Source organism: Triticum dicoccoides, chromosome 5A (assembly GCF_002162155.2).
Source record: "Triticum dicoccoides isolate Atlit2015 ecotype Zavitan chromosome 5A, WEW_v2.0, whole genome shotgun sequence".
NCBI classification, from domain to species: Eukaryota; Viridiplantae; Streptophyta; class Magnoliopsida; order Poales; family Poaceae; genus Triticum; species Triticum dicoccoides.
In genome coordinates, this window is record NC_041388.1 from 463,735,540 (window position 1) to 463,751,647 (window position 16,108).

The following is a 16,108-nucleotide window of genomic DNA, read 5'->3' on the forward strand; positions in this document are numbered from 1 at the left end:
GGTTGACGTATTATCTAACCGCTGATATAATCAACCACAATTATACCCAGTCACTCCAAATTCTTGGGGTTGTGCAGGACTCCTATTGGCTATTTGGTTGGTTTTCTTTTTCAGGCCAAAAACAAGGAACGAGTTTTGGGATTATGCACCGGTACCGGTACGAATAGAGTAGGATAGTTGGCAAGCAATACATTGATCTCTTCTTATTGATAAAGCCAGTAATAATCAAAGTAGAAAGGAAAAGAAAAAAGACAAAGAAAAATATCTCCATGAATCTTCGCGTAACGTCAATGGCATAGGACCTAGATGTGCATTACTTAGAGCACATCTGCTTTAGCAATACTGTCAAACAAAACCCCTAATCATCATTGCAAACATCACATACAACATGGCTAATGCGACAAACACAACTACACATGCTAGTTCCTTCTTGTATCTTGCTTTTATCTGTTGCCCGTGACTGATTCTTTCTTGCTTCATCGTACTGATTGTACATTCCAGATCAGCCAGTTTCTTCTTCAGCTTGACGTTATCTTGTGCGAGCTTGGTGATAACACTCCGAGCCCTGCCATGCCATTCTTCATCTAGCCAGTTAACAAAGGCACAAGCCTCATATCCCTGCCAATGTTAAATAGTATTCTGGATGAGTGGTGGCATTAACTGAAGTAAAATGATGAACTTAATTAGCACTAACCTCTAAGTGGCAACTGAGAAACCGCCTGCCAATGTCAAATCCCTCCGTGCGTACACGTCGAGCAGGAGTGTGCCCGTGCACACAACTCAGCTTTTGGTATTTCTCGGTGGCGCAAAACTCGGAGTCAAACTCGTGTTGCGGGTGTCTGGAGTCAAGCTCTGGATCCGGCGGCAGATCGCTTTCCTAGGGGGGGGCTCATTTCAGGACGGATTCAGCAAGGAGCTATACTTTGGACTTGCTAAAAAAGATCGGGATAGATTGGAACCTGACAGGACGATTCGGATCCGTAGTACACCTGCCTTCTGATGACCTTAGGCAAGTGCTCGCCGGCGACCGCCGTCGTGGAGGCGATACGAGCAGGAGCAGCCGCACCGAAACCATTAGCACCACTCATCCGCATTCCCCCAATGTCAGCACCATGTGAGGGAATTTGGAGGCTATGTAGGGATTTGGGGGAAATGGGGAAACTGTGGAGATAAGCCAACGGTCGGGAAATACTAATGGCACTATATATATGTTGTATACGGCACATTGTTTGTACATGTCGTTTGTGTTAGGTATTACAACGTCACACATGATTTCCGCACCAAACCGTGTGAGAAGACAACATAGGTTAGACACAGTTGTCGTTACAAAACCGTATGTGATGTACTAGCCTGTCCATACAATTGAGTTACGGTGAGATGCCGTGTAAACAGCTACTCCGCGGATATCCAAAAAAACTAGCCGCTCTGCATATAGAGATGGCGGCGGCGGCCTAGGCAGCGGCTACCAGAGAAGGGGTCAATCCTCGGTCGGTGGGCGGTGGCAGCATCATAGGAGGTCAATCCTCGGTCTACGGCAGGAGATAGGAGGAGCTCAACCATCGAGGTCGGCGGCGGCGTGATTCGAGCACATCCATCGCGGTCGATGGCGGGATAGTGGAGGTCAAACTTCAGGCGGCAGCCACACTAAACTTTGCTCCTCGACCCTGCTGTCCCGGCGTGCCGCCGCATCGCGCTTGTCTGTCTGCTGGGTGGAGGTCGCCGCGCGGCTAATTAATTAAGGTATTCCTTTCGTGAGTGGCTAAATTAAGGTATTCAATTCCTAAGTGTGGTGTTGTAACTAGTACTCTGCGTGTGAACTGACTGGCCATTAATTTTTGTCATTGGACGTCTCGATAACAACATGGAGCGCCCTCGGTAATTATTAAAATAAAACCTTGTGATTTATGCATGCATCTTTGGGTAGCAGTTAATCTGTGTATTAATGTTGTTGTTTTGTTTTTAATTACCATTTGTGTCCTGCAGATGGAACGATCTCGATGGATGAAGAATCGAAAAACCGCAGATTTTATCAGTGGCGTGACAGAGTTCATGAATTTGGCTGAAAGTACAAAGAGGAGAATTGGTGATGTGGATTACATCCTATGTCCATGTACTGATTGTGCCAATACAGAGTCACATGAAGTTGCAGATGTCCAGATGCACTTAGTCTCTAGGGGATTCATGGATGGATATACACGTTGGACCAGACACAGTGAAGAGGGGGTCATGGATGAAGATACCCAGGGTAGCGAGATGCCAAACCCCGATCAGTGTCACATGGATGTTGAATCTAACATCGGGGCAGAGGCGTCAACCTACCAATGGAACACCGGAAAGCCGAAACGCCCACTAGAAAACCAAGACGTCAATGCAAATGACGATGATCTTGATATGCCAGATTTTGCTGCTATGATTGCAGATTTCGAGGGGCCAGAAAAGGGTATGATTGGGTACAAGGATATGCCAACTATTGATGCGGACTCCAAGAAAGAATTGTATCCAGGTTGCAAAAAGAAATATTCTAGGTTGAGTGCCACCCTGGTGCTTCAGATTTAAAGCAACAAACGGTCTATCAAACAAGGGCTTCACAGAGATGTTAGGTATTTTGAAAGAAATTCTTCCGGAAGATAATGTGCTCCCCAGAAGCATGAATGAAGCGAAGAAAATTGTTTGTCCATTGAAACTTGAAGTATAGAAGATACATGCTTGTGTGAATGATTGTATATTATACCGTGGTGAGTACAAAGATTTTCGTGCATGTCCCACATGCAAGCATGCATGATACAAGCGTAGGAGAGCAAAGGACAAGTACAAATTGGACGACGACATCAAGACAGGAATCTCGTTCAAGGTTTTTTGGTACTTGCCTTTAATTACAAGGTTGAGGCGTTTGTTCGCAAACCCTAGAGAGGCAAAGAGGTTGTGGTGGCATCCTGATGAGCGAACTGCGGATAGGTTTATGAGGCACCCAAAAGATGGGGCTCAGTGGGAATTAATCGACAAAGAGTTTGAAAATTTTGCCAAGGATCCTAGAAGTATAAGGCTCGGGAAGTGTACTGAAGGGATGAGTCCTTTTGGCGATATGAGCACCAATCACAGCACATGGCCGGTGCTTCTGTGCATATATAACCTAGCTCCTTGGTTGTGTATGAAGAAAAAATACATTATGATGTCAATGATTATCCAAGGCCCGAAGCAATCTAGAAATGACATCGACATTTACTTTCAGCTACTGGTAGAAGAACTGCTGATAGTGTGGATAGATGCGCCAGCTGTAAAATGTTATGATGCTTAAAGAAAGGAGATTTTCGATCTACATGCGATGCTGGTGCACACCATTAAGATATGCCGGCATTAGGCAACACATTGGGGCAGAAAACAAGGGGGGGTGTAGGGTGTGTCACACGCATGGATAGGACAGCTAGCAGAAGACTTCCCAACTCGCGCACAATAGTGTATTTCCGTCATCATAGTTTCTTACAGGAAAAATCACCCATACCGAAAGATGAAAACTGAATTTGATGGTACGGCAGAGGCAGGCGCGGGCCCAAGACCCTATGAAGCGGAGGTGGTCCACAACATCGCAAAAAAATTATTGTTGTGCTTGGCAAGAACCACCCTTTGACGATGAAACTAACACCCAAGGATCAAGTGTTTAAGAAGAAATTGGTGTTCTGGAAATTACCTTACTGGGAGATTCTACGTGTACGTCACTGCATCGATGTCATGCATGTAGAGAAGAACATATGTGAAAGCATCCTTGGTACTCTGCTCAAGATTAAAGGTAAAAGAAAGGATGGTGACGGTTCACGGCTCGATATGCTTGCTGATCAATCACAACGCAAGAGTGAAGTAGAAGATGATGACAAATTCATCAAAGCTCGCCAGAGTTAAAATTTCAGTACAAAAGAAGCAACACAGTTCTTCACCTATTTGTTGTCAGTTAAGACACCCTCTTCCTACTGCACAAACATCAGAAGTCTCGTGTATGTGAGCTCAGGTAAAATGAATTTGGGACACATGAAGTCACATGATTTCCACGTAATGTTGACACAAATCCTCCCCGGTGGCCATCAGGAATCTGATGGACAAAGATATAAGAAACACACTCATTGACCTCTGTGATTTCTTCAACCAACTATGGCAGAAAGTTGTAGATCCTGAAGAGTTGGATCATATGCAAGATGATATTGCAAGAATATTGTCCAACCTAGAGATGTTTTTCCCACCATTATTCTTTGATGTCATGGTCCATCTCATTATGAACCTTGTCGACGAGATAAAAGTATTGTGGTCCTATGTTTCTTCGCAACATGTATCCCTTCGAGCGGTTCATGGGAATACTGAAGCGCTTTTGTCGGAACCGAAACCATCCAGAGGCAAGCATCCTACAAGGTTATACCGTGGAGGAGGTGGTTGAGTTTTGCACCGAATACATGAAACAAAGGCCTATAGGTTTGCCCCTCTCTCGCCACGAGGGAAGGATGAAAGGTAAGCCGGTCCTTGCTGGCACACAAATGGCTGCACCCGGAGAATTAGCAGAGAAAGCCCATTTGACGGTACTGCTTAACAGCCCAGTTCTCATCGCTTATTGCTGAAGAACACTTGGCGGAGATACGCCAAAGATTCTTACCAATGGTGCCTTCATCATATGTGGAGATGAAGGAGCACACTAAGAACTACGCCAATGGCTAAAGAATCGTTTGGCACAAGGATCCATCGATTACATTGCTACGTGGTTGGCACAAAAGCCATCACCTACGGTGCTGATGTACCAAGCATATGACATAAATGGATACACATTCTACACTGAGGAACATGGTAAGAAGACCTCATATCAGAACAACTCTATTCGAATAGAATGCATGACTGTAAATGAAGCTGATAAAAGGGTATACTATGGAACCATCAAAGAGATTTGGGAGCTTGACTATGTGAAAGTTAAGGTGGCATTATTCAGGTGCGCATGGATCCCTCTTGGTCAGTTAAGGATTGATGAGTACATGAAGACCTGTGTTAACAAGACAACGATGGCATATCACGCGGATAAATTCATTCTTGCCAGCGATGCTACCCAGATTTTCTTTGTGGAAGACCCCTTGCATAAGAACGACCATTTAGCGATGCATGGGAAGAGAAGGGTACTGGGTGTCAACGATGTTGCCGATCAGGATGAGTACGATGAATTTGATGAGTTGCCAGCCAAGGGATCATGCACCCGTGTAACAGAGCAGCGTAAAATCTTCAAAAACCCCAAGTTTATTCGGGGCCAACTTAATGATCGGTAACATCCCAATTTTCAATTTGGATGTTATACATAGGTCATCATATGCATATCATATTTTAGTTACATTTTATTTGCGATTCTACAAATCTTAAGCAACTCAAGGACCCAAGGGGAGAGTTGGTGATTTCATTTTTTTATATTTGACTTTTTCTCAAATTTGAAAAGAGGGATCACTTTGATTTTAATATTTTTCTCTCCAATTGCTTCCAATAATAAAAATAAAAGAGTGAGGATAATATGACTTCTTCAAAAAGAGAGGAATATTGGAGGAAAAATTTTAAAATCAAATAAATATTTTATTTGTGTTTTATTTGAGATTTTATTTGAATTAGAAAAATATGCATTTTTGAAAATTGCATTTTTAGGCCAGAAAAATGTTCACTTTGTTCTAAATATTTTATTTAGATGCTGAAAATTATTTTAGGCATTTTTAGATTTTACTTTATATTTTATTAGGATTTTTATTCGGTGGAATTTATTCAAAAAAAGTTCCCGAACCGACTTGGCCGAAACCCAGCCGGCCCAACTCCCACGCGCCGCCTTCCTCCCGCCGCCGCCGTGCACGGCACGGACGCCGAGGGGAGTCCGAGCCGGACTCCGCCCTCGGGCAAGCCACCGCCGCCCCCCGACCCTTAAATAGGCCGAGGCCCCCGCCGCCACCACCTCCCCGAGCCGCCCGCCGCTGCCCGCTTGCCAGACCCTGCCGCCCCGCCTCGCCGTTGCCCGCCGCCATGCTGGAGCCGCCAACTCACCGGTTCTCGCCGACCCGCCGGTTTTCGTCGTGAACCGGTAAAAACCGCCACCGGGCTTTTTCGGTTTTCGATCTAGATCGGGTTTTATTTTAGGGTTAGGGTTTTCTCGGTTTTTCCCGAATGGATCTACTTAGAGAATGTTCACACTAACGCCTCTGTTCGCGAACACGTTCATCCGTTTGTCTCTGCTAGCGAACGTTCGTTTGTTAGTCTTTTCTTTTTATTTTATTTTCAGCTAGGGACCGATCCACGATTATTTTTATCGCAGATTAGCCCCTGATCTTCAAACGCACGCCACTTTTTAACAGTTTGTCCAAATCCAGTGAAACCAGCGCGAAAATCTTTGTCTCGAACCCCTCTTTCCAGTTAATAAACTTGAACATGGTTTTGACAAATTAAAATTTGCTTGCAAGTAGATTTGAATTTGAACTTCTTTTAACCATAATTTGAGTTTCGTAGCTCCGATTCGATTGTTTCTTTTTGCAAATCGAAGCTCTTTTCTTGTTCTTTCGATTTGGATTTTTTTCTTCTGAGTTTTACCCTTACATCTATTGCTTGAGTGCTTATGTATGTTATTGTTTGTTTGCGATAGATTTTCCGGAGTGCGAAGCATGCTACTACGAGTCACTAGGGTTTTCAAATCGTCAGCAAGGCAAGTAACACTTTGATCATACCCCTTTATTACCCCGTTTTTATGCATTAGTTTCAACCCTCAAACATTGCATGAGTAGGATCTGCTTAACATGTGGGTATCGGGAAGTAGTTGATGAGGTAGAACCTATTATCTTTTATGTAAACTTTGGGAGTCACTTCTACATTATGCTTATACTGCTATGATATGCTGGTAGATGTGGATTGGTTGAGTGTATCCATGACAGATGTGAGAATTGTTAAATAAGGGTTAACTTAAGGTCGCTACCTTAATACAGATATGGGTGGATTGGTTGAGGCACCCTGGAGCACCTAGTGGTTGTCTGGGCACCTGGAGCAATCCAGACATGTCCTGGGATATCCCGAAGTACCCGTGTGATCATCATATGGTTCGCCACCCAGGCTCAAAGGGATCATAAGATTATTCATGCTAGAAACTTCTGTGTGCAGCCACAAGCCATTATGGGCTCTGGCATAGTTGAGTAAGTTGTGGGAATCCTTTCCATGATGGGCTAGCAGATGTAGGGGATTGTAGGTGTACCGGCCTATTTATCGGTTACGGGGACCTCTTCAGAAAGACTGTGTCTCGGTCATCCGTTTCTCAAACATCATGCAATGCGATAAATACAACAGAGGAGGTCGAGTCTTGTGGGGAAAAGTGCGCAAACCTTTGCAGAGTGTACAAACTAATCATGGTTAGCCGTGTCCCCGGTTATGGACATCTTGAGTATCTGGTACTTGAATTATTGGTTTGATCTCATCACTCTTAATTAATTTTGTTGGGCTGTTAATTACTTTTTAATTGGGATTGAGTTCGAGGAACCTTCTCAATATTTATCAACCAACTTGGTAGTTAAATAAAATGTATTCCTTTGTTGTAGGGAAAATTTGGCTTTACGCAAACATGATAACCATAGAGCCTCCACCAGCCAAATATGCATATAGTTATAGCTCCTACATGTTCATTTGCTCTATAGTGTTATTTTGCCAGCATATTCCATGTGCTGACCCGTTTCGGTCTATAAAGTATTATGTTGCATACTTTTTAGACGAAGAGTAAGGTGTGTTAGGTCGTTGTCTTGCACTCAGCTATGCCGTAGGAGTTGATGCACTACTAGGGAAAAGCCTATACACAGACGTATAGCAGTAGCGCTGGTTAAAATAGGGCGCTACTGCTACTTTGTAGTTGTAACGCCTCGAGACCTTTGCGTCAGGTGTCTTCCAGTTATTCGCTGTTGTTGCCTTGTCATTTGTTTGCGTGTCATGCATTTCATATCATATCATCTTGTGCATCGCATTTGCATAAGTGTTCGTCTCATGCATCCGAGCATTTTCCCCGTTGTCCGTTTTGTAATCCGACGCTCCTACGTCCTCCGCCGCCCCCTTTTGCCTCTTTTCGTGTGTGGTCGTTAAACGTTCTCGGACTGGGCCAATATTTTCCAAGCGGCCTTGGTATGCTACCGATAGACCACCTGTCAAGTTTCGTGCCATTTGGAGTTCGTTTGATACTCCAACGGTTAACCGAGGAACCGTAAAGGACTCATGTGTGTTGCAGCCCAACACCCCTCCAAAGTGGCCCAAAACCCATCCAAACCCCCTCCATCCTATCGGTCGTTCGATCACAATCGCGTGGCCGAAAACCGCACCTCATTTGGACTCTCCTAGCTCCCAGAATCTACAAATAGGCCTCCCCCTCCGAAATTCGCGGTCCAGAAACCCTATCCTCGCTCCTCCGCGCCGCCGGACACGTCCGCTCCGGTCGGACGCGTCCGCCACCGCCACCGCGCCTATCGCCGCCTGACATGTGGCGCGCCCGCGCCCTGCGCTGCCGGCCCGCCTGGCCCATGCCCGGCCCCCGCGGCCCGTCTTCCGGTGCCGCCCGATCCGACTTCTCCACCGCGCGCCGCCCGTCACGTCCACCGTGCCGCCGCCCCGCTCGCCGGCCAGCGCCGCGGCCTCCTTGCCGCCTCCGCCGCCTGCCCGCCGGCTCCGGCTCGCCCGCTCCTCGCCTGCCCCGCCGCCAAGCGCGCGCCGGCGCCTCTGTGCCAGCTCACTGCCGACCGAGCTCGCCGCGCCGCCGCGACGAGCTCCGGCCACCGCGACCTCCGAGTCCGGCGAGATTCATCCGGCGTGCCTCGGTTACCGCGCCCGAACCCTAGATCTGGCTTTTCGCGCGAGGTCAAAATTCCCCTAAGCCTTTTCCCCTCTCAGTTTTTAGCATTTTTCATCATGTCATATCTATGCATCCGTAGCTCCGTTTTGGGCGTGCAATATATCAAATTGTTCGTTAGGATGTGCTCTTCATTTCATTCCATCGCACCATGTTTGTTTGAGTCCATCTTGATGCCCTAAATGCTGTTGCAAGAGTGCTATAAAATGTTAGTTTCTGTTTCTTAACAGATTATGGGCATTTGTCATTTTTGCCATGATTAATGTGGTGCCTCATATGAACTTGAGCCCTACACGTGTTTTGGGCTATGCCATGCCATCTTTACAGGGGTGTATGCCATGTATTTTTGTGATCAATATGATGACTAGCACAAGCATGCAAAGTAGCTCTCGTGATGTTGCTGATTTCAGGGACTTAGAATTTCACTAAAGTCATTTCCCTTCTGTTATTTCAATGCCATGTATTCATGTTGCTACAGAGAGATCCATGCTTCTTTTGAGTATGTTCGGTAAAGATGATTTTAAGATATTGTTATGCTCTACCCATCCATGTCTTTGTTTGCATTTATGGAGTGCCCTAGCATGACTCAATCTTGCTCTATTTTGGCAATAAAATGTTCCTGGCAAATTGTTTACGTGTTAATCAATTTTTCCAAGGTTGTTGTAGTTGATCCATGCATGCTATGAGACTGTTATTGCCATGTTTAGCTTCTTGATCATGTCTTCTTGCTGGGTGTATGGTTAGCTTGTCATGCAATGCCTTGTGTTGAGTGCATCGAGCTCGCAAAGAGGCCTTCGTAACTCTATTTTGCCATGTCCAGTTTTCTGCTAAGACTGAATCCGTTAATGAAACTTGCTATGTTTACATGGGTGCCATCATGTTTTCTGTGCCCTTTTGACTTATGGTCATTAAGGGACTTTTGTTATATGCTTTGAGTAGTTTCATGCCATGCCTTGCTTTGCCATGATATGTTCCTGTAGCATGTTGTTATCTTGCTCTAAACATTGCTTCCTGATGTTAATTCCTGGCATGTTATTTTCACTAAGTCTGTGATGCTATTATCTTTTGCACTTTTGCCATGCTTGTTTGAACCTGCTATTGTGTGATTTAGCCGTAGCTCAGTGTCCATCTTTTGTCAAGCATCTTGAGTAGATCACTTCCATGTGCTTTGTTGCTATGGTGGAGTGCAGTAGCTTAGTTTCTTGTTGCATTTTAGATGGCATCGTGCTGTTAATCGCAGATGAGTGTCATTATTGTTTTGCTTGCCATTTGCAAACCGTGCATCCGATTTTGGTGGTCTTTATATCGTTTTCGATCGAAATGAACTCATCTTTCCAGTGGAGCTCTTGGTTTGCCAAGTTGAGGCCTGGTTCATTCTTTTCCTTCCGGTGCACGCATATGCATTGCATATTACATCCCGCATATCATGCCATGTTTTGCATCATGTTGCTTGTGCATTGCACCGTGGTTGATTGTGTTTCCCTTGCTTGTGTTCTTGCCTTGGGTAGAGCCGGGAGACGAGTATGTGATTGAGCAACCCGTTGAGTACGATTACGAGGATCAAGCTTACGTCAACTCAGAGAACTTTGCAGGCAAGATGATCATACCCTCGAAATCACTTCTATCTTTGCTTGCTAGTTGCTCTCTCTATTGCTATGCCTATGCCGCAATACCTACCACATGCTTTATCATGCCTCTCGTATTGCCATGTCAAACCTCTAACCCACCTTGTCCTAGCAAACAATTGTGTGGCTATGTTACCTCTTTGCTCAGCCCCTCTTATAGCGTTGCTAGTTGCAGGTGAAGATTGGAGTTTGTTCCTTGTTGGAACATGTTTATTGTTGGGATATCATTATTATATCTTGTTTACTTTAATGCATCTATATACTTGGTAAAGGGTGGAAGGCTCGGCCTTATGCCTGGTGTTTTGTTCCACTCTTGCCGCCCTAGTTTTTGTCATACTGGTGTTATGTTCCTTGATTTTGCGTTCCTTACGTGGTCGGGTTATAGTGGGAACCCCTTGACAGTTCGCCTTGAATAAAACTCCTCCAGCAAGGCGCAACCTTGGTTTTACCATTTGCCACCTAAGCCTTTTCCCTTGGGTTCCGCAGACTCAAGGGACATCTTTATTTTAACCCCCCGGGCGAGTGCTCCTCTGAGTGTTGGTCCAAACTAGAGTCCTTTGCGGCGCCCCCTCGGGGAAACTCGAGGTTTGGTTTTAGTTGTACGAAGCGCTCATCCGGTGTGCCCTGAGAACGAGATATGTGCAGCTCCTATCGGGATTTGTCGGGACATCCGGGCGGCTTTGCTGATCTTGTTTTACCACTATCGAAATATCTTGTAACCGGGATTCCGAGTCTGATCGGGTCTTCCTGGGAGAAGGAATATCCTTCGTTGACCGTGAGAGCTTGTGATGGGCTAAGTTGGGACACCCCTAGAGGGTTTTGAACTTTCGAAAGTCGTGCCCACGGTTATGGGCAGATGAGAATTTGTTAATATCCGGTTGTAGAGAACTTGACACTTAACTTAATTAAAATGCATCAACCGTGTGTGTAGCCGTGATGGTCTCTTTCCGGCGGAGTCCGGGAAGTGAACATGGTTCTTGTGTTATGCTTGAACGTAAGTAGTTTCAGGATCACTTCTAGTTCACGACCCCATTTCCTACCCATAAGCTTAAATAGTCTTGATCGCGAGGGTGTGAGATTGATGAGTCCCCGTGACTCACAGATTACTTCAAACAGTTGCAGGTGCCGATGATACCGTGCATGTGATGCAACCCAGCTCAAGGAGGAGCTCGATGAAGATCGTGTTCATTGTGTTGTTCCGTTTCTAGTTGATCGGTAGTGGAGCCCAGTTGGGGTAGTCGGGGACCTAGCAATAGGGGTGGTCTTTCTTTATTTGGTTCCGTAGTCGGACCTTGATTGTATTCTGGTTGATGTAATGCTATATTCATGTATTGTTTAAAGTGGCGATTGTAAGCCAACTCTGTACCTCTTTCTTATTCAATACATGACATAAAGATTACCCCTCTTGCAACATGCCTACAATGCGGTTATGCCTCTAAGTCGTGCTCCGACACGTGGGAGATATAGCTGCATCGTGGGTGTTACAAGTTGGTAATCAGAGCCTTCCCCGACTTAGGAGCCCCCTGCTTGATCGAATCGTTGGTGTTGTTGAGTCTAGAAAAATGTTTTGAGTCTTTTAGGATTATATATATTGGAGAGTATGATTCTTTTTACTCCTTAGTCCCTTCGTCGCTCTGGTGAGGCATCCTGACATAGAGTTTTGACTCTTCTCTTCTCAAATTTCACTAAAATTGTTTTTAGGATCACGCAGGTATCTTGGAATTGTTTCGATGGTTTTGTGACGAGAACATTGTTCTTGGTGCCTCCTAACATTTAGGGGTTGTGGTAGTGTCCCGGGGAGTTGAGCTCCGAGGTGTTGTCGTCACAATTTTATCGTTGCAGTTCTGGAGTACCTGAGTTTCGCCGACATCGAAAATCTCGTTTATGCAGTTGTTGGTGAGATAAGCTCGACGCCACCCAGTACTGAGGCGGGAGTTCGGGATGCTTTTCGAAGGTTGAGGTAAATGATTCCCGAAGGTTTCTTGGTTATGTGTTGAAGGATGGATACAGCTGGATGTAGGATTTGCTAGTTTTGGGTGAGATATTATGCTTCCCCTGTATCCCCAACACCTGATTGCATAATCGGAAAGTTTGGGGAGTTTATAAGTGGGAATTCAAGTAGCTCCTAGGATATCTTTCCGACAGATGCATGATATGAGATTGGGGTTCGATGTCTAGTGGTCCGCCTATCCACGGTTGGTTTTATAGTGGTCTCGTTGTGTCTTAAAGAATCCTTGGCTATGCTGACTCGGGGAAGCTTTGTATGTCATGTGCACTGCCTTGTACATGATGGTGCTGTACGATCGAGCCGGCGTGGGCCCCACCACGAAAACTTCGGACGAAATCTCTATCATATGTTTGTTCCGGCTTATGCTGCAAGCCAATCCTTTGTTTTCTTTTGGCATTCGAGTTGCTTCAATGTCAAATGTGGTTTCCATACCTTTTCTAAGCGATGTTCTCATATTTCTATGTGAATACTAATCCTTCATGATAATCAAGATCGTCATGTCAATCCTTTTCAACCGGCGCGCTTCTCGTTAAGTGGATCCGATCATTTCAACATTCGCAAGATCAACTCTAAGTATTCTCAACGGTGTTTGTTTCATTCGTCCCAAGTTGTCTTTGTTTTTCCCGCCCTCCCACCCCTTGTTTCGTCAAGGACTCAGAGTTCTTAATCAAATATCCATTTTATGGATGTGAAGTCTCTTCATTCTTTTCAATCAATGTTCTTACCCGGTGGTTCTCATGAAGATGCTCTACAAGTTCATCATTCTCCGTTCTCTTTCTTCTATGGTGGATCCAATTCAAGCTTCATTGATCATATTCTTTTCCTCATTTCAAATACCTTCTCATGCCGGTGCACCTCATAATCATTCACTTCTCGCTATTCATTTGTTCGGGAGTGCTGAAGATATCTTAGAAGGCTCGTCTTTTCAATCAAGATCCGTTCAACCTATTTCAAGTTTGTTATCTCATTCAAGCCATTTAATTTAACCGGTGCAATCTCCTTTTCAAGTAATCGTTCAACGGTGTTTCTCTTGAGTGGGCCCTAACCCATAGGTATTTTTCCAGGATCTTACCTGACTCTTCTTATTTTACCGGAGCTATTCTCAAATCTTTCAAAGTTTGACATAAGAATGAATTTTCATCAGTCATATGTATTTCTCCAAGATCTGTCAAATTATTTTCATTTTTGTCTCAACCTCTTCGCTTTCATTCTCCCGGGGTGTCTCATCAATTATCATGGTGGTGTTTCTCATCTTCATTCTCGAATTTTGAAGACCGAAGAAGAGTTTCTCTTGAATCTTGCTCCATTCTCTTCAAGATTCGTGATTCTAGCTTGTTGCCATCCTCTCATAATTCTATTCGATTGTGAGAATTCTTTTCACCCTTCCGGAGCAATTCATGAGTCTTTTCAGTTTGTTTATCCGAACGCCATCATTTCGGGATTATTCATTCCAGCTTTCAGCTCTCATTCTCCAAATCTTACTGGTGCATCATTCAAGTATTCTCTTGTCAGCTCGTGATCTCTTCGTTCTCATGTATCTAAATTCTCTCAAGTATCTTCATTCGTTCGCTAATTCTTTCCGGTGTTTCATTATCTTTTCTTCGTTCATTTTCAATTCTTACGGTGGTTTGCTCACGATTCTCTTCCATGGTTACCATATTATTCATTAGTTATTTCCAGTCCTACCGGTGGTTCTTGAAATTTTTTCCAAGTATTGCGCTATATCTCCCCTTAATCTTTTCCCAATGCGAATAAGTAGTATGCAAATCCATTGTTTCTCATCAATTTAATTGGTCGAGGATAAGCATAACATAATTCTTATTCTTCTTTCATCAAGTTGATTTATCCCTTCTTTTCGGAGATTGTTCATGATGAATAATCTCTTGGTTCTAAATTGTTCATCTTTTCCCTCCCGGGGTTCCAAGCTTCTCGCTTGTCTCAACGCGAAGCCCCATCTAAATCATTGCAAGGCTTCACCTTGTGTTTTCAATTTCTCTTCCTTCCTACCATTTCTTTTTTACCGGAGTTCTTCATGGAGGCTCTACATGCTGGTTCATCAAGGATCTAATTCCTTCTCTAAGTGCCCATCAAGATTCTTTTCAGAGGAGTTCAAGCATTATTCATCTTGCATCCCAAAGTCCAATGCGTTCTATCTTATCTTTTGAGGTGGTGTTATGTCATTGTTGATAATTTTCCCTTCGTGTTTCATGATTCACATGTTTTCAAGAGTGACATATCTAAATCCATCATTTTTCTCTTCTCTCAAGACTTCTTCTCAACCAATCAATATCTTGTTTGGGGTTATCTTGGGTTATATTTCACCTAAAGCCTTCCCTAAGGATTGTTGCTAATTATGGTGCTTATAAATGATCCAAGTTCTTCATTTATCCTACCGATGAGATAAGTTTCTCGTCTCCTTGTTCATATCAATCCAAATCCATTGTCTCCGTTAGTGGCGGAATTTCACCTCATAGTTTTGAGATGTTCTCCATAAGCCCACTACAATCTTATTCATTTCGTTGTTGGTTTTCCAACAATTCCGTTATAACCTTCTTGGAAGGGTGCTCTCCAAGCTCATTGGTGGCAGAAGTTGGCATTTTCTTCTACATTCTTTTATTCCAATGAGCTATCTTCTATTCTTTCTTCCGGAGGCATTGTGATATTGCTCTCTTCAACCCATCTTCTTGTTTTGTCAGAATCGTGTTCTTTTCGTGCTTATCCATTTAACCGGAGTGTTGTGTCCTTTGCTCAAGTTCTTTTCGCCTTATCAAGTCTTGCATCTCTTTTCAAACGGAGTGCCGTCCGAATTTGTTCTTCCTTGTTCCTCTTTCCTAACAGAGTGCTTTCAACTTCGTTCATCTCCGTTGCATTCTTTCTTTCAATTTTTTCAACATCTCAAGGTTCTTTGGTTTCACTCGTTTGTCAAAGAAGCAACTTAGTTTTACCTCTTATCTTCCTTTTCCTTTTCCCTCCGGCGCCATCCTAGATCTCGCCCGAGACCGTTGCGCCAGGTGTCTTCCAGTTATTTGTTGTTGTTGCCTTGTCATTTGTTTGTGTGTCATGCATTTCATATCATGTCATCTTGTGCATCGCATTTGCATACATGTTCGTCTCATGCATCCGAGCATTTTCCCCGTTGTCCGTTTTGTAATCCGGCGCTCCTACGTCCTCCAGCGCCCCCTTTTGCCTCTTTTCGTGTGAGGTTGTTAAACATTCTCGGATTGGACTGAGATTTGCCAAGCGGCCTTGGTATGCTACCGGTAGACCGCCTGTCAAGTTTCATGCCATTTGGAGTTCGTTTGATACTCCAATGATGAATCGAGGAACCGTAAAGGCCTCGTGTGTGTTGCAGCCCAACACCCTTCCAAAGTGGCCCAAAACCCATCCAAACCCCCTCCATCCTCTCGGTCGTTCGATCATGATCGTGTGGCCAAAAACCGCACCTCAAATGGACTCTCCTAGCTCCCAGAATCTATAAATAGGCCCCCCCCTCCAAAATTCGCGGTCCAGAAACCCTAGCCCCGCTCCTCCGCGCCGCCGGACACGTCCGCTCCGGTCGGACCCGTCCGCCACCGCCACCACGCCTATCGCCGCCTGACACATGGCGTGCCCGCC